This window comes from Carettochelys insculpta, chromosome 2 (assembly GCF_033958435.1).
Source record: "Carettochelys insculpta isolate YL-2023 chromosome 2, ASM3395843v1, whole genome shotgun sequence".
NCBI classification, from domain to species: domain Eukaryota; kingdom Metazoa; phylum Chordata; order Testudines; family Carettochelyidae; genus Carettochelys; species Carettochelys insculpta.
Window position 1 is genome coordinate 100,383,892 of NC_134138.1, and position 24,667 is coordinate 100,408,558.

At 46.7% G+C, this 24,667-nt stretch overlaps 1 long non-coding RNA gene across 1 annotated transcript in view; it reads left to right on the forward strand.

The window, feature by feature from the left end:
* Positions 1-9,043: 9,043 nt before the first annotated feature.
* LOC142008993 (uncharacterized) overlaps positions 9,044-24,667 on the forward strand; it is a 28,332-nt gene continuing 12,708 nt past the window's right edge. Inside the window, exons 1-2 of the long non-coding RNA XR_012644301.1 lie at positions 9,044-9,125; positions 14,014-14,056. This is a non-coding gene — a long non-coding RNA (uncharacterized LOC142008993). The remainder of the gene's footprint in view (positions 9,126-14,013; positions 14,057-24,667) is intronic.

Here is a 24,667-nt window from a genome sequence, read left to right on the forward strand (position 1 = left end):
CAAAACACAATTCTGTGACATTTATTAGCCTGGGGCTAATACATTTAGTGGGGCTGATATCAAATCTATTAAGATTGTCTGGTATATCCCATTATAAGACCTATTTTCAGTTGCTTATAGCTTTGGCAAACTTTACTGTTTGGGTGGAAGCTTTCCTTGCTTGATGTCTTCCTCAGGCTGAACTTGTTTGGAAAAGGTCTCCCAAAACAGTTTAGCTATTTATGAGCATGAGGGAAATAATACATTTATTTTTAACAATGTTTAAAAAAAACATTGAGACCTTTTCTTTGAAACATTCTAGCTGCCATATGCTGTAGAGAAGGGATCTGAAATTTGGCAGGGGTGCACTTTCTGCGGAAAATTCGGCCAAATTACAAGCCTTTGAAAAGTTAGTGTGCATATGCTCAGGAGAGACACCTTTGATTTTTAGTGATAGCTACAATCCCGGGGATTCCATTTGTATTCAGCGTGCTGAAGCTCAGGACTAAGCAGAAATGATGCTTTGGTTGCAGCTCTGAGGTGCTGCAGCTGAGTCCAGGTCAGAGTCCAGGCATTTGAACTGAAAACAGGGAAACTAACCATTCTGTGCTCTCTGTGGTTCCTCTGTTGGGTGCAGGTAGCATGGAGGAGGAAGATGAGGAAGAAGCTGCTCCGCTCAACACAGAGGGGACAAGATGGGGATCCGCATGTGGGGGCAGTGGGGAGTAAGACACTGAAACAAAGAGCAGGGGTGCTAGAAAAAAATGTATATGTAATTCATGACCGTATCATAATGCATAAGGAAAAAGCAGACAAAAATGGTTGAACAGGAAACCTTCATTCTGGCACTTTCATGTGCTTGATTTTGCAACCTCAGTAATGTTCTTTTTACATAATTACAATTACACAGAGACAAGCTATGGTTGAGAATTCATTTTCAAACTTTAGATGATATAATTATGCTTGATTATGACACAGGTTACTGTTTCAATCATTTTCCTTCTAGAGAAGTACATCTTAATTCCGTTTCCAACTATCTATATCTAATGTACCACTTGTTATGGTCACAATTCTTTTTGAGAAGCATTTTTCTTTATTCAGTCTTTTTTCCTCTGCATTTTTTTACAGCTTTAAAGCCCTGTCTTTCTATGAGGAGTGATGTGATGTGCAATTTATCACTGTTTTTATGCCTTGACTCTGCCTATTCAGAGTGTCCTTGCAAAAATACCAAGTGTGTAAGATTAATTCTCAGAATGATAATAATCTCATGCTGTTTTTCAGCACACGCAGGGTGTGATATTTCCAGCTCCTCTGTGAAGCTCTCAATGAATCATCATAACGTTTTCTTCTGATATGTGTTAAAATCATTCCAGTGATTTCAGGAACATTAGTTTAAGAATCCTTACTTGTTCCAACACATGCTCAGAATGAGAGGCTTTTCATAGTGCCCTCAGGGACATGGACATGGACATGCTCTCACTTATGCTGATAGCTATGTTGTCCTCTGGTCAGCTTCAGAATAGGAAAAATACATAGGAGGGATAACATCACTGTCTCTTCTGAAACCCAAGAGTATTATGCCACCCAGAGTACTGTACCAAGCTGAGTTAGGGCATCTTTTAGAATGGGGGCCTGATTTTCCACTTGCTTTTAATTTTCGCACTGAATTAAGTTGAAGGCCAGTGTTATTGGTGTGCCATGTGACTCAAACCGAAAGGGTATGATCTTACTGGATGAAAACGACCTCATATGTTAATTTGTCCTTATCTCCCTATTCAAAATTGCTGGAACTCTGTGTCACTTATGTTCCTTTTCATTGCCTACAGTCTTTTCAAATTGGGACCCAGTGGGGATATATATTCACAGAAAATGGTGGTTAGTAGAGCTTCTGTTCAAAACGGAACTAAACTAAGATAAACTGTCAAACAGGCAGCTAATCTTGATGAATAATGTAAATTTTCTGGAAAAAGGTAAATCTCTTTTCTTCAGGTTCAATTACTTTGAACTGGAAAAGCTGTGTTTCCTAAGATTTTATGCCACAAAAGCTTGCCTTTGCAATAGCAAACCAAGTGGTGTTTCCAACAACAGGGGATTTGCAAAGAAGGGAGAAAAGTGGTTGCCAAGCAATCGTGTATGTTACAGAGTATGTGTTTTGGAAGTTAAATCCAACAGGGATTTCCCAAACAGGTGAACATCAGCAAGAGCGACAGCTGCAGAGCCAGAGTTTTGCCCCAGAAATTGTACTGCATCATTCTTGCACTAGAGGATCACCCCACCCCAGCTCCTCTTCAGTGACTTATTAGATCAGCCATATTATCACTGATAGCGAGAAGAGACAAACAGGCAGTCACTTAGCCACCCTTTACATTTGCTTGGAACGCTAAGGAAAATAAACTCACATCTCGCACAGGGACCAATTCCAAGCTTGAAGATGGGCTTTACGCACTGGTATGTTTTGGTCCTTCCTGTTCTGTGTGGCATGTAATAGTTCAATGCCACATCGGCTACAATATTTTGATTTAATTTTATCAGGTTTACCATGCAGGCGACTGGCTTGTGACATGCACAAGTTCAGATTAAAAAAATCTGGACAAAAGCTCCATGACTCTGAGGACCACAGGGTGAAGCCGAATCTGATCAGGACCCTCCACAGGATTCTCAGAACCCAGTTGGCTGAAGAGCAAGACAGGCAGAGATATAGATAGAATACAGCATTACTGTGAAGCTGATTAATGAGCTGCCAGAGACCCTCACACTTGGGAGGAATGCTGTGCCTGCTGGTGAAGGAGGACCACTGGGAGATGCTCACATGGAGCATGTGCTCAGGAAGCATCCACCAAAAGAACTCTAGGGGAGCCCTGGCTAGAAGGTAGAGCAGATTTCCCCTTGTGAGTTCCCCTGGGACAGCTGTGACACAAGCACCACCCTCAACCAGTAGGGATGGATCAAGTCCAATTGGAATTGAGAATTCCAAGTAATTTAGGATTTCTTCCATTAATATAATCATATACTTAATAATTAGGTTCAATCATGAAGTCACTGCTCAGGTTTGAATCCAGCCCTAGACACTTTATTTGCTGACTTAAATAAGCAGTGAATCAGGACCTGAAGATTTTTGGCCCTCTGTTTTACTCACTCTCTTGGCAAAATCTCTTCTGGAAAAGCTTAGTTTGAAATAATGCTGCTATGTAGACATTGCCTCAGTGACTTTAATAGGAATTTTTTTCATAGTAAAAACTCCAGGCCATAGACAAGGATTTTGCCCATTATTAACTTCTGCATTACGTATCAATGCATGTCACATCAAGGCAATGCTATTCTTTCTTCACTTTCTGAGCAGTTACTCAGTCAATCACCCTAAGGGAAGAACAGTAAATAAATGGCAGAATGACATTTTGTCTGAACAGTATTTCCAGCACCATTTGAAGTTACTTCAAAAGGTTTCTGTATTGCAGAATAGCTTTCACTTGGGAAACCCTTGGTCACTTTTATTATTTTGCAACTTTCAAACAAATGGCTGCAGCAGTGGAGACAAAGGGGAAAAAAACGAATCCTGGCAGTAGAACTAGAAAGGGCATAATAAAAATAAATGTAGTAAGTCTTGCAGCCATCGAGAGAAAAAGGTCAAAACTATAATATCCTTCAGAGAGGAATGGGTACCTTTTTGCCACACAGAGCAGTTGAGTGAATTACTCTGATATGGTAATGAATGTTTTGCAAAGGAAGAACAGCTCTGTATGTACAAAAGTATGCAGAACGTCACACAGCAGCTTACAAAACACTGCAAATGGAGTACCGCTCTCCAGGTAGGTATTTGTTGCCTCCAATTACAAAAGGAAGTGGTAGAGTTCCTGTAGGGATCATTAACTTTGAATGTCTTTGCTTTTGTTGTAGAAGGGAGAAAATCTTTGTTAACCTGGCTCTTTAGAAAGAATTATAATTATTCACCTTGCATTGACTCCTACTTTTGATTTTTAATAGGAGTATTTCCTTCCCAAGTTCCCAATGTAAATTAAAGGGAACTTCATCATAATAATTTATTCTGAGTGTAGGAGCTTGTATAGTGGTATCTACAGAATTATGCTTCAGCAATGACGAACAGGCTTTTATTTTAAAAAAAGAAATCTGTCGGTTGCCCTTAACGTATACTTACTGAAATGGGCTACTGAAGTGTGACAGAAGCAGCAGACTTCTTGCAACACTGAGCATTTACAGGTCCATGGACTGCCTGCTGAAACTGGTGTACTGTCTAATGGAAAGGTTTTGGGATCGACTATGGAGAGAAGACATTAAAACTGATTAAAATAATGTGAATTCAGGGCAACAAGAGGATTTAAGGGATTGGAAATGGTGCAGGAAGCTGTCCTTCTCCTGTTCACCCTTCTGAATCTGCCCTGCATTAGTTTATAAACAAAGATCACAGCTATCTTAAAAGAGCTTGTGGAAATTTTAGTGTTTTCAGTCAACAGACTGAGGCTAAGAAATTTCCTTTTCAAAGTCATCTCAGCCATAAATGGGAGGGACATGTGAATGCCATACTTATGTTTTCTGCTTTTAAGAATGTGTTTTGCTGATCTATTGTCCTGTCACCATTCTCTCCTGGTACTCCAACAGTTGGCTTTTCAGCCTATGTAACTGACTCTGGCCTCTGTCCTGGACAGCAGGATTGAAAGTGGCCAGGGCTGAGGTGGGAGGAGATCTGGGCTCCCCACGTCTAGCGGGGGTGAGGCCAAGGGTAGAAGGGTGCGGCTTAAGGCAGTCAGTCCTGAAGGCCCCCCAGCCACATGAAGAATGGTGACACAGTGTTCGGTGGCATCTCAAAGAGGCCCAGAGTTCCAGCCAATGCTACTGTTGCTACTGTGGTGGTGGCTGGAGATCAGTGTCCCTTAGAAATGCCAAGTCTGGGGGCAACTGTCCCCTTTGCCCCTTCACTCCTGTCGGCAGGCCTGATCATGGGGCTGTCACACAGCTGCACTCTGTGTGCATAGCTGTTATCCTCCCACAATGGGCAGATATTGTTGCCTTTGCCAATAGATGATCATTTTAATTTCCACCAGAAATGCCCAAAATGGCAGTTTTTCACTTGTGGTCCATGGACTTATTGGGACCTGCAGACTGTGCCTAAGGATTCCAAAGGTTCACAACTCCATCTGAAAACTTTTAGGGCTCTGCAAATGAAGAAGCAGTTGAGAACTACCACTGTAGGCACCTGGTGAGAGAGGTTGCACTAGGAATATGCTGAGTTATTTTAATGCTGCCTTTCCTGGTTGTATCCACAGCCATGAGTGCTGACTTTGTGCCTACACTGCCTGGATGTTGTTCTCTTTCTGAGGCTTAGGTTATGAGTACTACACTTCTGTTCCAGTTGGACTTTCTATTACTGGTACTTACCTCAGCACAGAATATGGTACATCATGCCTAACCATATTTTCCTGAACTCCAGTTGTTCTCTAGTAAGAACTGGCTGGAGACATTCAGATCCCAGTAAAACTACTTAGCTGATTTCATTAAAACAAGCAGGTGTCTTCCAGACCATTTCCACAGGTTACTGTTGGCAAGAAATATGAGGCACAGGTTTTTCTTTCATACTGAGCTGGATTCACTGGTGAAGAGAGGAGTAAAATTGGAGGTTCAATACACAGATTGTATCCAAACTTTCTAGATTTTTGGAGTGTTAACATTCATCATTTTAGAAATACATGTGACCGGCACAATAAAATCTGAATCTGGATCCAGGATTCTGAACTGACTGCGATATTTGGGTCATACTACAAGGGGTCCCAACAACTCCCTTGGAGCTGAGTGCCTCATTTTATACATTCAATACATGAACATTTATTTTACCAAATTCTGCCCATGGAATACCATTCCCTCCGTCACTCGCATTTAATCTTTATTTAGGATTGGTGCTGTACATATATATGTGTGTGGGAAGGTTAGATTTTTAACTGGCAAATGTTGACAAACATCAATTTCACCATAAACACACAAATGGATGAGAAAAATATTTCCACCAATAATAGAACTTTACAGATAGGTAAAGAAAAATGTTGGAAAACTTGAGTTTGATGTAACAATATTTAATTTGTATATTTTAACAAATCATGTAGACTGGGTCCAAACTTGCCCCCAAGTTCGAAGGGGGCATGTTAATCTGGGCGATGGGAGATTACTAATGAAGTGCTGTGGTGAATATGCAGCACTTCATTAGGCTAATTCTCTCCCACGGCAACTTCAAAGTGTCAAACTTCAAAGTGCCGGCATGCCATGTAGCCACGGGCACTTTGAAGTATCTGTGCTACTTCAAAGTGCCTTTATTCCCCAAAATTTTGTGGGAGGAGTCAGATAATTTGAGACATTCGAGAGAGTCAATGTTAAATCTTTATAACTGTTACCGCATGAATTCTCTATGGGCTTGTCTACACTTGCCCCCAACTTCGAAGGGAGAGTAAAGGCACTTCAAAGTCATGTGGGCACATCAAAGTGCCTGTGGCTACACGCATGCTGGCACTTGGAAGTTTGATGCTTCGAAGTTGCCGTGGGGGAGAATTAGCCTAATGAAGTGCTAAATATGCACTGCAGCACTTCATTAGTAATCTCCCATTGCCCTGATTTAACAAGCCCCCTTCGAAATTTGGGACAAGTGTAGACAAGCCTGTAGAGAATTATTCTGAAGCATCTTTTAAAAAACAATTGTTATTCTTCTAAGTTATCCGAAAATAAAAATCAAATTCTGCCAAGCCTAACTGTATTATAAAACACCAGTGCCTTTTTGTGCCTACTGAGTACTGACACCTCAGCAGCCTTAGCCATAGGATTGGCTGGAGGGGAGAGGTGGGAGGCCGGAAGCCAGCTGAATATTGGCGTGTTTTTTTGTTTTTTTCAACAAAAAAGGCACTGTAAAACACATTTCTCATTTTTCAAGATGTGTCAAATCTTTATTCACACCAAGAAACTGCCCAGTGTCCTTAAAGAGCTCATCATTGCCTAACAGAACAAGTTGCTAACTTGGACTTTCATGGTTTCCCAGACCCTTAGAGGAAAAACACCTGGGCTGCGTCTACACGTGCACGCTACTTCGAAGTAGCGGCACCAACTTCGAAATAGCGCCCGTCGCGTCTACACGCGTCGGGCGCTATTTCGAAGTTAACTTCGACGTTAGGCGGCGAGACGTCGAAGTCGCTAACCTCATGAGGAGATAGGAATAGCGCCCTACTTCGACGTTCAACGTCGAAGTAGGGACAGTGTAGACGATCTGCGTCCCGCAGCGTCGAAATTGCTGGGTCCTCCATGGCGGCCATCAGCTGGGGGGTTGAGAGATGCTCTCTCTCCAGCCCCTGCGGGGCTCTATGGTCACCGTGGGCAGCAGCCCTTAGCCCAGGGCTTCTGGCTGCTTCTGCGGCAGCTGGGGATCTATGCTGCAGGCACAGGGTCTGCAACCAGTTGTCAGCTCTGTGTATCTTGTGTTGTTTAGTGCAACTGTGTCTGGGAGGGGCCCTTTAAGGGAGCGGCTTGCTGTTGAGTCCGCCCTGTGACCCTGTCTGCAGCTGTGCCTGGCATCCCTATTTCAATGTGTGCTACTTTGACGTGTAGACGTTCCCTCGCTGCGCCTATTTCGATGTTGGGCTGAGCAACGTCGAAGTTGAACATCGACGTTGCTGGCCCTGGAGGATGTGTAGACGTTATTCATCGAAATAGACTATTTCGATGTTGGCTGCACATGTAGACGTAGCCCTGAAGTAATTCCTTACAGGTATTCAGAACATACAGTGAACACAGCAGGTGGGATAGAGTGCAGTCAGACTGGCACAGATTTAATGATCAGCATTGTACCGTACACATATTCATTATGACTACTTCAGTCAATATTGTCTGTGGGGAAAAAAATCTTTGTATTAGGCTTTTGTGAATAACATTAATAACAAGCCATATGGTTACCACTCTTGTACATAATGAAAAAATACAGGCTTTTGGAATTTGATGTTCAGGTGTGTACAAAAATACAGATTAGACACAAGTACAACTATCAAGATTGTAAGGACAAACTAAAAACAGTAGATACCCATTTTACAACCCAGTCTGAGACTGAGGAGTTAATAAAAATCAACAAGTTTTAAAAACTGAACATCTTAAAATTAACAGAGAGGAACCCGTGCTAGTCTATACACTATCAAAACAAAAAGCAGTCAAGTAGCACTTTAAAGACTAGCTAAAATCTCACCTAATAAACTATTTTGCTAGTCTTTAAAGTGCTACTTGACTGCTTTTTGTTTTGATCTTAAAATTAAGTTTGTGCAATACATATGTTACAGCATGGTGCATTACATCTTTGTCATATTGTCCTTCAAATCACTGCAAAGTAATTTCTAATGAAGTGGAACATGAAGGGATGTTGATTTATTCTTCTGTGATACCATTTTTCGTACATGATTTGTATTACAGGGTTGGTGTTTGTGAAACTGAGGTTCTACTCTATATCTATGGGAAATGCACAAATATCTGGTTATCATATGCAATAGTGGCAATATTATGGATGTGGTGATGAGTGTAATTTTGAAAAAGCAGATCTTTACCAGTTTCTCCAGTGGCTGATAGTGATTGAAATGTCACACACTTAACAAAACCAGCTGTATTGTACCATGGTATAGCAGACACTTGAGGTGTGTGTGTCCCTAGAAATGTCATCTAGTTGAACCCTAATCACTTCATGATTGCTCACTTTAGCTGATTTTTTAAGTGGCTCTGCTCAGTTTAGATGTTTACATGTCTCCACTGATAAAACTTCCCTCCTGTGCCTTAGGAAGCTCCTCCATAGCCTTAATTTGAGAGATTTTCCCTTATTCAAGTCTATTATTTTCTCATCTTAATAGAGCTCCATTACTCATATGATCTTAATTCCTCCCCATTATGGGATTCAGCTTCTCTCACTGATATAGCTGCTTTTGAAGTTCTGGCGGCACAAAGAGATGATAAACGAGATATATCTCCCTCCAAATAGCACAGTCCCCCAGCATCCGGAGAATCTTCTGGTGCTAGTGCAACAGAACTGAAGTGCTACGGAGACCAAGAACGAGTTGTTATGCTAGCCCTCTGCTGACCCCAGCGTATTAGCAGGAGGAACATACCGGCAACATTGTCATGCACTGGTGAGTCTCAGCTGCTGGATGAACTCTTTGTGGCTCTAGCCAGGCAATATTGATCAGACCTGCACCATAACTGCTCTAATCCAGGGATTTTTGCTGAGGCCCTCCTCAACACGCTATAAAAACTCCAGAGCTGAGTGGGGATGGGACGGGGGAAAGTGGAAGTCCAGCAGGGGGAACCTTTGGGCATAGGCATAGTTTCTTCTTGTATTGGAGGGTAGCAAGGGCTGGAAAGGCTTAGGCCAGCTCCACACAGCAGGGACCAGGGAGGGAGTGCCACCTCCACCCTGACTCACCACAGCAGGCCACCCACCGAAAGAGGGGACACAGCCAGAAGACACAATTCAAAGTGAGAACTTTGCTCAAAAAGTCTAACAACAGCTCAGAGTGAAGGTGGGGGAAGAAGCGGGAAGGTGTTGAAAACAGCCAGGGAGGTAGCTCAGGGTGCAGAAGGCATGGTTGGGTGTTGTGTGTGTGGGGAAGGCCCAGTGTGGCTCCTTGCTTCAGTGGGGCTGGCATTGGATCTCCTGGCTTATGCCTTGCACCCATCATAGATTTGGGGAGAGGGTGCCGGCTTCAGCCCCATGCAGCTTCTGGCCTTGGAGGGGTGAACTCCAGTTTTAGCCCCTTGCCACCCCTGGCTTCAGCCTCCTGGGAGGAATTGCGGGTCAGCACACCAGGATCTGCAGCCTCCTGGAGAGGCTCATGGATCCCCAGGAGGTTATGGATTGCCAGCTAAGAACTATGGCTCTAATCTGTCCTAGGGGCAGGGTTGGCATAGCCCTGGGGTCAGAATGCAACAGCTGGGTCCTTTGTGTCCTTTCTTTAAGGACACTGTTCTGGCTCAGTACACTCAGTGAAATTGAACACAAAGGATTTAGGCTACGGCATTTCCTGTGGTTCTCACTTATGCTGACTAATCACAGGTCCAGATCATTAATTAAAATGTTAATGACCATGGGGTCTGTTACTGAATTGTATAGCAAGATATCACCTCCCTGAAACTTGCTATACTGTTGTTTATCATTAATCCTGTTCTGTTTCTTCAAACTGTTTTCAACTCACAGGAGAATTCTGACCCCAGTGTGCATTTGAACTAATTTTGTAGGAAGGATTTCATGAGACATGGTGCAAATGGTAGTAAAATTACAATGTGCTGCACCTTTTGCAGTCCTTGCATCACTAGTTCCATAATTAGTATCCAAAACTATCATAATAATTGCAGGGAGGTAATATCTTGCTGCAAAGTTTAGTGACAGGTCCCATTGTAATTAACATTTTCATTAATGAACTGGAGGGCTATGTTTACACTAGCACACTACTTTGAAGTAGCCTATTTTGAAGTAAGGACATTGAAATAGGCTACTTTGATGTGTATCGTCTACACGTCCTCCAGGGCTGGTGCCATCAATGTTTAACGTCGAAGTAGCGACAGAGAACGTTGAAAGGAGCCACCCCGGAAGGAAATGTGGAGCGTCCACACACACAAGTGCTCCCCGTCGAAATAAGTGGCCAGCAAAGCCCCAAGCCATTCCCTTAAAGGGCCCCTCCCAGACACACTCTGCCTGCACAGCATGAGATCCACAAAGCCGACAACTGGTTGCAGATCCTGTGCATGCAGCATGGACCCCCAGCAGCAGCAGCAGCAGCAGCAGCAGCAGCAGCAGCAGCAGCAGCTAGAAGCCCTGGGCTAAGGGCTGCTGCACGCGGTGACTATAGAGCCCTGCAGGGGCTGGACAGAGCATCTCTCAACCCCTCAGCTGATGGCCACCATGGAGGACCCCGCTATTTCGAAGTAGCGGGACGCGGATCATCTACACACACCCTACTTGGACAATGAACGTCGAAGTAGGGCGCTATTCCCATCTTCGGATGCGAATAGCAATTTCACCATCTTGCCGCCTAACTTCGATTTCAACATCGAAATAGCACAAGGCACATGTAGATGCGACGCGTGCTATTTCAACTTTGTGCCGGCTACTTCGAAGTACCCGGCTATTGTAGACACACCCGAGGTGTGCTTACCTAGCATTAGTGAGAGCCATAGGAAATGCTATAAGCTAAATCCTTTGTGGCCTGTTTCACTGAGCATACCTGGGCCAGGACAGCTACAAAGGACCCAGATGTTGTTTTCTGATCCTAGGGCAATACTAGTCCTGCCCCCTCATATAGATTAGAGCAGCAGTTCTCAGGTGGCAGTCTGTAGCCCACTGTGGGGCCAGGATCTCTTTCTGGAGACTGTAGGCTCAAGAACTGAAACCTAAGGTAGGACTCTGAACCAAGCAACAAAATGAATCTTCTGGTGTAAATGGGCATATTAATAACATTTGTAAGCTACATGGGGTTTTATGACACATCTGATCTGAGATCTGCAGAAGGAAAGCGAGTTAAAGATGGAAACAAAGGCAAAGTTCAGTTATACAAGATTTCAGAAGGACAAATGGAAACTAAATTACAACAAAAGTTTTCTGCTTCATGTTAGTGAGGCTGTAAACCCCAAAATTAGAAAAGGTTCAGAAAAGGGCGACTAAGATGATTAGGGGCTTGGAACGGGTCCCATATGGGGAGAGGCTAGAGAGACTGGGACTTTTCAGTTTGGAAAAGAGGCGATTGAGGGGCGATATGATTGAGGGGCTTGGAACGGGTCCCATATGGGGAGAGGCTAGAGAGACTGGGACTTTTCAGTTTGGAAAAGAGGCGATTGAGGGGCGATATGATTGAGGGGCGATATGATAGAGGTATATAAAATCATGAATGGTGTGGAGAAAGTAAATATAGAAAAATTATTTACCTTTTCCCATAATACAAGAACTAGGGGGCACCAAATGAAATTGATGGGTAGTAGGTTCAAAACTAATAAAAGGAAATTTTTCTTCACACAGCGCACAGTCAACCTGTGGAACTCCTTGCCCGAGGAGGCTGTGAAGGCCAGGACTCTATTAGGGTTTAAAAAAGAGCTTGATAAATTTTTGCAGGTTAGGTCCATAAATGGCTATTAGCCAGGGATAAAGTATGGTGCCCTAGCCTTCAGAACAAGGGCAGGAGATGGATGGCAGGAGATAAATCACTTGATCATTGTCTTCTGTTCTCCTTCTCTGGGGCATCTGGCATTGGCCACCGTCGGCAGATGGGATGCTGGGCTGGATGGACCTTTGGTCTGACCCAGTATGGCCATTCTTATGTTCTTATGTTCTTATGTTCTTAAATTTTGAGATAAAATGTGATGGTCTCAATCTATGTCTTAGTTAAGATTTAACTGCAGTGTCATTGTGAAGTTTCTTGTGACTCAAACTCATTACTTGTATAAATTTTGCTCCCTATATTTGTTGGCAAAAAGCCATCAGGCTCCTTGGGATAGCAAAAAATGATGGAGAAAAAGTAAAAACTTTCTGTGAGATGCACAATTTGATGACTGCAGTACTTTATCTCCTCATAAAGAGATGCACAAAGGCTACCAGGAATTCACCTTACAATCAAACTAAAAGTCAAATTAACCTCCTCAGTGAAAGGTATACAAGGTCACTGTTGGATGATAGAATCTACAGACGTGCTGAATATGGCAGTAATCATGAGCTACTGATGGGTAAGACTCAGATTAAATCAAAAGCCCAAGAAAAATGGGTGTTTATGAAGCCAAAATAATTCTTGATAGTGCTGTAAGAACTGATGCAAAAGTAAGCAAGATGTCATGAAATCACCAGCATTTGTCATATTCTTAAATTGGGCATTAAGAATGGTAGACAAGTTAGAGGGTATGGCATTGAAGGATCTAGAGTTAAGCTCTATGGTTTTATGCTGATGACATTATGCAATAGGTAGACACATTTGAATTGATTATGGTACTCATTGCTACCTTGGAAAATTGGGGTGAAGTTGATTTGGATTTACTACCACTTCATCTTCTTACTGTAGCTTGGAAAGGGGACAATAAATGAAGTATTGAAATACAGCAGTGGCAAAAAGATAGAAGAAGGAAAATTGTATGTGGAACTATGATGCTTGATCTGTGCTGCTGGTTCCATCAAGGATGAGGTTAAAAAGAGACCTGCTTTAGCTACAAGTGCAGCACAGATGGTGATGAATTTATAGAGTGTTAAAAAACATTACACTTGCTACCAAAGTGAAAACAAATTGAACCAATGTACTAACAGCATTAGTCTGTCTGGAAGCAGCTGCATTAAATGAAACAGCTGTCCAAAGGCTGAAGGCAGCAGAGATGACATTTCTTCAGAAGATAGCAAACATAAGATGGAACAGTAACAGAGAGAAAGACCAATGAAGTTAGAAGGAGAGTCTGATTTGAAATCAGAGTACCACATTAGCTATAGTGGAAAATACTGTAATGAGGGTGAGATCATAAGGAGAAACCAATGAATGCATTATTTTGTTTGCTGTTCTAATGAACCAAATAAGTCAGTCAGACGTGGAGGGTCAATCCATGGCTATACAGAAAGACATTATAGCAAGGACCTGAGCAGGCTGAGCTTAGTGGAACAAGAAGCCATAGATAGGAATGAATCATGAAGCTGTACTGGTCCCTATGTCTGTAAAGAGGCTTTGGGATAAGAAAAAAGAATATGTTTTTACATGAAGTCTGTAATGGAGTGATCTTATGAACTCCTCTAATATGCACTACTTTTCACTTCATGCACTCCTACTCTTGATCTGTCTTGAAATATTATAAAAAGAACAAACCAGTAAGAGTAAAATAATCCATAAAGTAACATTTGAGATGAAATTTTAAAGTTTGGAAACAAAGCACTCTGATGTCCAAAACAAAACTTTCCAAAATATTTTAAATTAAAAATAACTGTTCTTCACGAAAAATTTTATCAACATACTCTTTTCTGAACATCCACAACTAACATGCTGATTAAAATTTTCTGAACAGGAATACATAATATCAGCAAGAGTGTGGAAAGAAGCTTTTATGGGTAAGCATAATTCTGACATTTCCTAACTTTGAGTTATTGATTTTGCAAGCTTAACATTTTCCTAATATAGTAGTTTGGAAGTAATACTGCAATACACTGTACAAAATAAACTGGTTAGGAGTCATTGGGGTACCATGAAAACAACTAAATATCAAGGTTCTAAAACTGAGACCCCCTCAAGTGCATTCCCAGGAAAAATTCTAGTGAAGTTTCTTTATAATGATTCACAAATAAAACTGGACTTTAAATGGGGGAAAATAAAAGGCCTAAGCAGTGTTGAAAAATCACATTTTCCATAGCCCCTCTTCTTTCTAGTAAAGGGAACACAGAACCACATAAGCTGTGTCTACACATGCATGCTACTTCGAAGTAGCGGCACTAACTTCGAAATAGCGCCCGTCACGGCTACATGCGTCGGGCGCTATTTCGAAGTTAACTTCGACGTTAGGCGGTGAGACGTCGAAGTCGCTAACCTCATGTGGGGATCGGAATAGCGCCCTACTTCGACGTTCAACGTCGAAGTAGGGACCGTGTAGATGAGCCGCGTCCCGCAACGTCGAAATTGCCGGGTCCTCCATGGCGGCCATCAGCTGGGGGGTTGAGAGATGCTCTCTCTCCAGCCCCTGCGGGGCTCTATGGTCACCGTGGGCAGCAGCCCTTAGCCCAGGGCTTCTGGCTGCTGCTGCCGCAGCTGGGGATCCATGCTGCATGCACAGGGTCTGCAACCAGTTGTCGGCTCTGTGGATCTTGTGTTGTTTAGTGCAACTGTGTCTGGGAGGGGCCCTTTAAGGGAGCGGCTTGCTGTTGAGTCCGCCCTGTGACCCTGTCTGCAGCTGTGCCTGGCACCCTTATTTCGATGTGTGCTACTTTGGCGTGTAGACGTACCCTCGCAGCGCCTATTTCGATGTGGTGCCGCGCAACGTCGAAGTTGAACATCGACGTTGCCAGCCCTGGAGGACGTGTAGACGTTATTCATCAAAATAGCCTATTTCGATGTTGCTACATCGAAATAAGCTATTTCGATTTTGGCTTCACGTGTAGACGTAGCCATACACTAACAATTCTTCATGTTATATGCCAATGTTATGGTAAGATTAAAAGCTTTGATAGCTGTATTTTAATTATTTATAATTGTGTGTAATGAATGAGTACAGATGAGGCAATGCTTAGGCCAAGTCCTTTCTGGTGTAAGTGTAGTTTTGCCAATTTTTCTTTTACATGGCATTGTGAAGCAGCTTAAAATGCTATTGTTGAGAAAACTAACACTATGTATTGAGTTAGATATAAGTAAAGGATACACAAACTTGTAAAGTTAAATAGGGCCCTTTTCTGTCTGGGAAAATGCAGGTCTAGGTAACAAAAACATGACCTACAAACCCAGCAGGAATAAAAAGGGTTGATGTCCTGAAAGCCAACTTGAGGAAGATATTATTTAATAAGGATTGTTTAATCTTTAATGCAAATTATTTAGATTTAATCTTCAATATAGAAATTTATTGAAAAACCCTAAATGAACATGAACCCAATCTGCAGAAACACTGACTAGAAACCAAAGTACAGGACTGAAGGACTAAGGTGAGAGATCAAAGAGGGAGATAACTATCACAGAAGGTGGAAGAACTTGTATTATGGAACATGTTAACTTATGCCCATTTATCAAATCTGATTTCTCTGTTATTATCTTTCTGGCATAAAATGGAAGCCCAGACATTAAATATTACCATAGTTCTGTCTCAAATTATGTAAAGGCAAAAATTGATTAAGCATAAATTGGGTGGGCTTGTGACTCTCTTTTCCAACTGTTTATCCGCAACAGATTTAATTGCTTGTCAAATCTCAGAGATGCAATGAGATTGTAAAACCTCAGGTATTGGGTAACCCACAGCTATGGTCAATAGAGCCCAAAGAAGGCTCTAATTGATACTGGAATATCAGAAATTATATCTTAGCGTATTTGTTCAAGATTCCCGTGGAGATATAGGTTGTAACTGGAACTTGTAGAGAATATTTACTGATGGGTTTATTTCTACTATGTATTCTTACAAGGAACAACACACACGAATAAAAGTGAATCAACTCATTTCTTCTGATGGAAATAAAAACATTATGTAATATCTATCAAGGATGCAGAGCACTGTTTTCTACAGAAGGCATGGGTTCACACGAAAAGGCATGGGTACACACGAAAATAACACTTCGGTAATACACAAAAATGTGATTATGGAATAATTGTGAGGCTCATTCAGCAAAGAACAATAACATTGTTTAACAGTCAGTTCTTGGCAAGCCCGAGGTTCTCACTTTGTATAAGGACAGACAGTGGGGCCCTGAAGTTTTCAAATATTCTGACATATGGCCCAGATTCAGCAGTGGTGAGCACCTATAACTTGCATTTATGACAATGGGAGCTGGAGTGTTTCAACAAGTTTGAAAAGCCTGGCCACACTACTACTAATCAGCCACGTAGTCTGTAATATTGCAGTAGTGTTGGGGGGCTCCAGTCAGGAATCTGGGCTTTATTGTTCTTTAGTTGTTAAGCAAACAAATCTACTCACATGCAGGGTCCTGACACTCCCAAGGGGACAACAGAAGTTCCAAATATGCAGCTAAACCAACTCCTGGTACACACAATGTTACTTTGCTGTAAAGTATATATTAGTAAAGTCTTTTAGGACAGAACATGGGGAGCAGCCAACCAAGACCAAGGGCAATAACAATGGCTCCAGTGACAGGAACCTTGTTGTTGCCCTTCTCTCTGGGACACCCAGCAGAGCCGCCTCTAGCTGAGCCTTGCCCGAGCCCCAGGAGATTGCATCCAGTACAGGATGAGTGGGATCTTGCCAGGGATGGGGAATGGGGCCCCCACCAGAACAGCCCTGCAGCCCACTTGCCTGGGGATGTTGGGAGGGGGAGGGAACACAGGCCAAATCTCACCAAGCGGGAACCACTGAGCACCTGGGATCTCACAGGACTCATGGGCCATCGGGCTGCGAGGGAGCAGGCTGGGGGCCAGAGGAGGTTAGGACCCAGCACTCATAGGCCATTCCCCTGTCCTCTTTTGTCTCCACAGGGCCATAGTAGGGAAGGCACCGCAGCTGACCTGAGCAGGCTGCAGCTGCAGGGGGCCAGGAGGATTCCCCATTGCCCCAGCCTGCAGACGGTGCTGGAGGGATAAGGAGGTGGTTAGGGATGATGGAACAGGATGTGTGCGTGTGGCTGGCTGGCAGCCTGGATGCCTTGGCCCAGACCTTGGCTGCCCACTTCACTCATCCACCCGCCCCCTCACCAGCCCAGCCTGCAGCCACCTCCCAACCCCCACAGTTGCCCCTCTGGCAGATGTCCACCTCCTGGTGGGCCAGTCACTAGCCACCCACCTGGAGCTGGCTTGCTGGCTGCTGGCTGAGGTGGGCGCACCTGGCTCTGCCCCAGTGGCCCCTCCCATAGACCCTGCAGAGGGCAAGCCTGTGGCAGCCCAACCCCAACCTCCCAGTGGTCCTGGCCCCATTGCAGCCCCACAGGGGGCCCCAGACGCAGGGTGGTAGGGGCAGCTGTGGCTCCCGACACCCCATGCCCTTGGGTGACTGAGCCTTCCCCCACCTAGCCTCCCCTGTTCAGTCCTCCCACCTAGCCCCCTGCCTCCCTCCAGTGGACCATTCCTCCTGTGCATTGTAAATAGTTTCACACATTGTTCTGTTTTTTATTTTTTTTTTTAAATATATTACCCCAATACTAAAGTTCAGTGTTCCAACCCTCACCCCATGTCCCTGGTGCTTGGTGGAAGAGTGGTGAGCAGGGGAGCATGAGGGATGAGGGAGTGGGGAGGGCCCATGATAAGGAGTGTAGCTGGGAGGGTCATGGCAGGCTCTGGGTGAAGGCCTGGCATAAGGCATCACAGACTCTGGCCCCATACTTCTGTGCCTTGTGGGCGGCTGGGCGGCTGTTCATACCCAGCCCCCAGGTCCGCAGCCAAGCCCTGGATGAAGGGATCCCGCCAGCCCTCCACAAGATTGTAGAGGACACAACAGGCAGTGATGACTGAGGGGACATTTGGAAGGCTGACATCCAGCCTGGAGAGGAGGCTGTGAAACCTGCCCTTCAACCTCCCAAAAGCCTACTCAACCATGTCACTGGCATGGTTGTGGTGATCATTAAAGGTGTCCTTGGTGGCTGGTGATTTGTGTCCAGTATAGGGCCGCATGAACCACAGGTGCAGTGGGTACATGGTGTCGGCCACGATGCAGGGGGGCATCATGATGTCCCCTAGTGGGTGCTCCTGTGTGGGGGGACATAAGTGCCCTCCTGCATCCAACATCCCAACCACTATTTCTGGAACACTTGGGCATTGTGGGCCCAGCCCGGCCACCCCACACACATGTCCAGGAAATGGCCCCTTTCATCCACCAGGTCTTGGAGTACCACCGAGTGGTACCCCTTCCTGTTAATGTAGGCACCCCTGCCACGTGGCCCAATTTGCCACATGCATCCCATCCAGAGCTCTGAAACAACTGGGGAAGCCCAGGTCTGCAAACCTGGTGAGGGCAGGTTCCAGGTCCCCCAGGGTCATAACTCATGGCAGGAGCACCCTGTTGATGGCTCGGACAACCTACAGGTGTGTGTGGGGGTGGGAAGAAAGAAACATCCCTGAACGCCTGACTGGGAGGTCCCCTGTCCCTTCCCCAAAAGGAAACCCCTGCCCTCTGCCCCATGCCCAGTAGCTCTCTCCCCAGGGTGGGTCCATGGTGGGGTACAGACTTATGTCTACCATCACCACTCTGACGGTGGCCTTGATGATGCCAAATTGGTGGCTGATGGACAGGAGGCTGTCACGGGTTGCCAGCCCCTATAGGGCGATGGCCACCCACTTCTGCCCAGGAACATTGGCCACATCCATGTGTCCCAGTGCTGGAGGACTGGGGCGAGCCAATGGCAGAGGTCTTTGAATGTCTGCCAGGTCATTTTGAAGTTCCTCAGGCCACTTCTCATCATCCCAGTCCTTAAGCACCAGCCAGTCCCATCACTTGTTGTTGGGGGGGAAAGGCCCACCAGCGCTGGATTGGGGTGGCCTGGGGGAGGGGCAGCAGCGCCGTGGCCAGGGCCTGCAGGCTGGGTCCCACGCGGGTGACCCGGCCATGCCACCGAAAGATCAAGGCAACCAGCATGGCCAGCAGGCTGGCCAGAGTGGAGAGGACTTTGTCCTTGGGGAGGGTGGGAGTGGGCATGCTGCGTGGCTGTTCTCCCCAGCACATGCTCTGCTTCTGTCCACAGCCTGGCAGCCTTGAGCATGTGCAGGGTGTGGGTGTTGTGAGGGGCCCTTTAAGGGGTCAGCTGGCTGTGAGCCTGAAAGGGCTTGTCAGCCATGTGATCCCATGCCTGCATCATTTCCTGGCCCCTCACTTCAAAGTAGGGGCTAATTGTGTGTAGATGCTGTACTTTGAAGTAGGGAAAAGCCTTCTTCAAAGTAAGGGACAGTGCATTTTGTATGTAGATGCTCCACTTCGAAGTTGCTTACTTTGAAGCATAACTTTGAAGTAAGCAACTTCAAAGTTATTTTGTAGTGTAGACACAGCCCTTTTGATATTCTCAATCTCATAATACTTTTGAGATATGCATAGTCTAGGGTTACGGAGTTATATATATGACAATTGTGCTCACAAACTTTGGCTCCATCTCACAGCAAGATGGTGGGCGATCAGACAGTGACCAGTGCCATCCAAGCCACATGTTTACACAAAAACGGGCTCAAGTAATGATCTAGTGCAGTGTTTCTTTAACTATGTTCCACAGAATACTGGTGTTCCATGAACAACGCACAGGCATGCCACACGCATGACACTGTTTTTGATATCACAGACCGGTGGAATACGTTTTCTGCTATTAAAACAAGATGTAATGTTACTTCTTCATTTCTATGATACCTGATTAAATTACTTCATTTTGGTTTTGCTGTATACGCTGCTGTTGGAGTTTTGTTGTATTTTATTTTATTTTTGGTTTGACAATTTTTGAAGAAAATTTTCATTGGAGTTCCAAATGAGAATATTATTGTTTGATGTTCTGTGGTCTCAAAAACTTCAAGAAACACTGGTGTAGTGTACAAACCAGGAAGGGCCATTAAAGTTAACGGGAAGACATTGAGACACCTGGGGATTTACTAATATTGGTAGTGATTGGAGGGGAAAATCTGCATAACTTTTTTTTTTTTAACATTTACGGGCTTTGTAGTGAAATCCATATAGAAACCGAGGAATGGCCTCTGGCAGGAAGCTGCTCGTGAAACACTGAATCCCCCCTATAGGAAGGGAGACATGCTAGAAACTATTTAAAGGCAAGAAGTAATTTGTATTAGAAAGAAATATGGAAGTGTAAAGCCTGAGATTGAATCTTAATGTTTCTTTTTCTGGGTAGTTTTATATATTTACTTCCACTGCTATCATGGGTGGTGGGTCACATAGGCTGGTCTGGGAAGGAGTTATGGGTGACGGACAGGGAGGGCAGAATGGGGGCAGAGGGTTTGGGGGAGGGGTGTCTGGGGTGCCAGAGGCAAGCTCTGGCTGGGAGACTTATCTGGCAGATGCCTGGCCGGCAGTCCAGCTGATTTCTCAGGCAGGCTCTCTGCCTGGCCATGGCAGGGGCCATGTGCATATGTGAATAGCCACAAGCCTGAAGGGAAGCTGACGGGTGCCTCAGACAGGAAGGCATGACCAAGCAGCAGGCAAGATCCAACACATGCTCCTCTCTGTCCTGGCCTCCCCACTCTTTCAGCCTCCCCTCCAGCCCAAATCCCCTGTGCTCTGACAGGGGCTGGGGCTGCGTGCTGCCTGCCATCCCTGTGCTCCAGAGCTGGGTATTGGCGGCCTGGGGCCACAGGCTGCCTTTCTTCTCCATGCTCCGGGGATAGGGTAGCTGTGGCCTTGGCTGCCCAGCTTCTCTGTGCTCCTTGGGTCTCGGGGCGCTAGCTTGAGGCTAGCTCAAAATAATTGAACCCAAAGAAAAGAGATTTGCGGTTTTCCAGAAAACAATACATTATTCATCAAGGTCAGCTGCCCATTTGACAGTTTATCTTCGTTTAGTTCTGCTTTGACCAGAAGCTCCATTATTGTCTATTAATATATATCCCGTCTGGGTCCCTAATTCAAACACATACCTTGAGTTTCCTCTGCTGAGTAATGTGCATTACTGATAGTGTCCCTTGCTGCACAGCTGCAAGCTGCTCAAAAGATGCTCAGAAGGAAAAGTTTTATAGAAGAACCAAGTCAGCATATTCAATGTTAAGTTAGAATTTAGGATACAATTATCGATTTATAAAGACTGCAGGCAATGAAAAGGAATATAAGTAACAGAGAACAACTAACATGTTAACCTATAAGGTTGTTTTCGTCCAACAGGATCATTCCCTTTGGTTCTGATTCTCACTTCACACCAGTAACTCTGGACTTCAGCTTAATCCAGTGTGTAAATTAAAAGCATGTGGAAAAATCAGGACCCTGTTCTCAGGACAGTCCAGCCTAGTTTGTTACAGGACTCTTGAGCTACGTCTACAGGTGAGTGCTACATTGAAATAGATTATTTCGATTTCGCTACATCGAAATAAGCTATTTCGATGAATAGTGTCTACACGTCCTCCAGAGCTGGTGCCGTCGATGTTCAACGTCGACATTGGGCAGCACCACATCGAAGTAGGTGCTGCAGGGGAGCCTCTACGGCTACGTCTACACATGAACGCTACATCGAAGTAGCTTATTTTGATGTAGCAACATCGAAATAGGCTATTTTGATGAATAACGTCTACACGTCCTCCAGGGCTGGCAACGTCGACGTTCAACATCGACGTTGCGCAGCACCACATTGAAATAGGCGCTGCGAGGGAACGTCTACATGCCAAAGTAGCACACATCAAAATAAGGGTGCCAGGCACAGCTGCAGACAGGGTCACAGGGCTGACTAGCACTTCCGGGGCAACAGCTAGCTGCTCCCTTAAAGGACCCCTCCCAGACACACGCAGCCTGCACAGCACGCGGTCTGCAGAGCCATAGGCACGCACACCTCAAGCGACGCAGTCATGGACCCCCAGCAGCAGCAGCAGCAGCAGCAGCAGCAGCAGCAGCAGCAGCAGCAGCCAGAGGTCCACCCAACGGCCCCTGCAGGAGCAGTGCTTGCCCTGCTCCATGCCATGCAGGAGGCAGCTGAGCACCTCCTTGCCACAGAGGAGGAGCTGCCCGCAGGGGAGGAGGACGCAATCCCCAACCCTGCAGCACCCCGCACCCCCCACCGGCTGTGGAGCTACCCCACGAGCACCGACTGGTGGGAGCGGCTGGTGTTCGGAGAGTGGGACGACGACCGCTGGCTCCAGAACTTTCGCATGAGCTGGCAGACATTTCTGGAGCTGTGCCAGTGGCTCACCCCCGCACTCAGGCACCAGGACACTGCCATGCAGCGTGCCCTCAGCGTCGAGAAACGGGTCGGCATTGCTGTCTGGAAGCTGGCCACTCCAGACAGCTACCGATCCGTGGGCCAGCAGTTTGGCATTGGCAAGGCCACTGTCGGGGCTGTCCTCATGGAGGTAAGAGGACCCACGGGGGGAGGGGGAGGCAGCCCTGGTGGGGGCGGGGAGGGGGCCCCTGACAGGGGAGGGGAGGGGAGGGGAGGGGAAGGGGGCCCTGGCAGGGGAGGGCCACACACACCCTGCACACCCCTCATTGGTGCTCTCACATGTGCTTCCCCTGCAGGTCGTCTGCGCCATCAGTGCCCTGCTCCTCCACAGGCTCGTGAGGCTTGGGGACTCGGATGCCGCCATCGCGGGCTTTGCCACCCTGGGCTTCGCCACCCTGGGCTTCCCAAATTGCTTCAGGGCTCTGGATGGGACTCACATCCCCATCCGCGCCCCGCATCACAGTGGAGGACGCTACTTAAACAGGAAGGGCTACCACTCAGTGGTCCTCCAGGCCTTGGTGGACAGCTGGGGCCATTTCCTGGACATTTATGTGGGCTGGCCTGGCAGCACTCACGACGCCCGGGTATTCTGGAACTCGGGCCTGTGCCGCCGGCTGGAGGCGGGGACCTACATCCCCCAGCGGGAGAGCTCTGTGGGGGACACCACCATGCCCCTCTGCATCATCGCAGATGCGGCATACCCCCTCCGGCCCTGGCTCATGCTCCCGTACACGGGGCATCTCTCTGCCAGCCAGGAGTGCTTCAACCAGCGCCTGAACCACGCGCGCCAGGTGGTGGAGCGCACATTTGGGCGCCTCAAAGGGCACTGGAGGTGTCTCCTCACCCGCCTTGATGCGGGCCCCACCAACATCCCCCAGATTGTGGGTGCGTGCAGAGCCCTCCACAACCTTGTGGAGAGCAAGGGGGAGGCCTTCTTTCAGGGCTGGGCTGTGGAGGCCGGCAGGGCCGATGTGCAGCCACCCGCTGCCCCCAGTCACCAGGTGGACCCCGAAGGGACCCGGGTCCGGGATGCCCTGTGGGCCCAGTTCGATGAGGCCACGGGGTGAACGCTGGCAGGCCCCCCCACTGCCCCCACCATCCTCCACAACACCCCCTGCCCCTACGCCCACACCACAGAGCACCCAGGAGCACGCCCCCACACTTTTCTTGTAAATAAAAGCAGACAGTTGTTCGTCAACTCAAATATCTTTAGAACTCTCATTATTATTATCAACAAGACTAACTATTTACAGGGAAAATATAACATATATATATATATATATATATATATATATATATATGTATATATATTATAAATAGGGATAAGATGAAAGCTGAAGACAAGGAAGGGGAGAACTATTTACATGGGGGCGGGTAAGGATCAGCATTGTAACAGGGGTCAAATATACAAACTATTTACAACAAACTAACTTAAAACTGGGGGGAATATATACAAAGGGGGGGGGCCCACGTCCTGGGCCCCACACCCCTAAAGTCCAGCGCTGGGAGTGGGCGGCCAGGATCCCCGCCTCGGCCTCAGCCCTGGCGAGGGCTGGCTGGGGGCCAGGCGGACCGGGAGATATGGCCGGCGAGTGTCAGCTGGCCCCAGGTCCCCCTCAGCAGAAGGGCCCTCGGTGGCGGGTGGCGGTGCGACGGCGGATGGCGCAGCAGGTGGAGCAGCGGGTGGAGCAGCAGGTGGAGCAGGCAGGGCGGGCGCAGCAAGGTAGTCCGTGATACGGTTGAAGGTCCGCACGTAGGCCCCCCATGCCTCCTGGCACCAGGCCAGTGCCCGCTCCTGCAGCTGGAGGCGGCATTCCTCCACCCGCAGCCGCTGCTTGGCGACCTCCAGCTGCCGACGGTGGAGGTCCAGCAGCTGGGGGTCCGTCGGCCGTCGGCTGCTGGTGCTGGGTCCGCCGTCCTCCCCGCCGTGGGGCTGGTGGGTCCTCCGCCGAGGGGCTGGCCTGGAGTGATGGCCCCGGAGGGCTGTTCGGGACCACTGACGCCTCGCCGGTGCTCTCCGGTCCTTCCGATGGTGCAGCTGTGGAACACAGGAGGGGGGGGAAGAAGAGTGGAGACAGCCATTGGTGTGGGCCCCGAGCCGTGGCCCTTGTCCCCCCACCCCTCTGCTGCAGGTTCCCCATACCTGTCCCCAGGAGATGCTGCTGTGATGGGGTTCAGGGG